Source organism: Chinchilla lanigera, unplaced genomic scaffold (genome assembly GCF_000276665.1).
Source record: "Chinchilla lanigera isolate Chin_1 unplaced genomic scaffold, ChiLan1.0 scaffold00145, whole genome shotgun sequence".
Classification (NCBI taxonomy): Eukaryota; Metazoa; Chordata; class Mammalia; order Rodentia; family Chinchillidae; genus Chinchilla; species Chinchilla lanigera.
In genome coordinates this window covers 97387-98423 of record NW_004955546.1, presented here as the reverse complement: position 1 = coordinate 98423, position 1037 = coordinate 97387, and positions in this window count along the sequence as shown.

Genomic DNA, 1037 nt, shown 5'->3' with positions numbered 1-1037 from the left:
TTTCTTTCAGCAAGGAAATACAGGACAGTAAAACACCTGTGTTAACTATCCTGCATATACAAATATACAAACTTTCTCCTTCTTTTGCTTCTCTTTTCCCATATTCCAGTTATCTTTTACCTATGAGCCCCCCAGCACCATTTATTAAAGAGGCTATCATTCTTCCAGTGAGTTTGGTTAGCCCCTTTATCAAACATTAGGTGGCTGAGTGTGTTTTTGTTTCTTCTAGTCTGTTCCATTGATCCTCAGGCCTGTTTTTTAGCCAGGACCAGATGGATTTTATGACAGTAGCTTTAGAGTATAATTTCAGGTGAGGGATTGTGATTCCACCTGAGTTGTCCTTGTTGCCCAGGATTGCTTTTGCTATTCTGGGTCTCTTCTGGTTCCAGATGAATTTAAGACATATTTTCTCAAGATCTATGAGGTATGTTAATGGTAGTTGAATGGGAATTGCATTGAATCTGTACAGCAGTTTTGGAAGTATGGCCATTTTCACAATGTTGGTTCTTCCTATCCACGAGTAAGGCATGTTTTTCCATTTATTGAAATCTTCTTTGATCTCTTTTTTCAGAGTACTGTAGTTTTCATTAAAGAGATCTTTGACTTGTTTTGTTAGATGGATGCCTGAATATTTCAATTTTTTGGATATTATTGTGAAAGGAATGGTTTTCTTCATTTCTCTCTCAGTCTGTTTGTTGTTTGTGTGTAGGAATCCTATCAATTTTGGGGTGTTGACTTTGTATCCAGCTACACTGCTGAATTTGTTGATTAATTCAAGCAATCTTCTTGTGGAGTTTTTGGGATCTTCCATATAAAGTATCATGTCATCTGCAAATAATGATAGTTTTATTTCTTCCTTTCCTATCCTTATTCCTTTTATTTCTCTCTCCTGTCTTATTGCTCTGGCTAGTGGTTCCAGAAGTATATTGAACAGGAGTGGTGTCAGCCAACACCCTTGTCTTGTTCCTGATTTTAAAGTAAAACCTTTCAGTTTTTGTCCATTGAGAATGATGTTAGCTGTTGGATTGTCATAGATG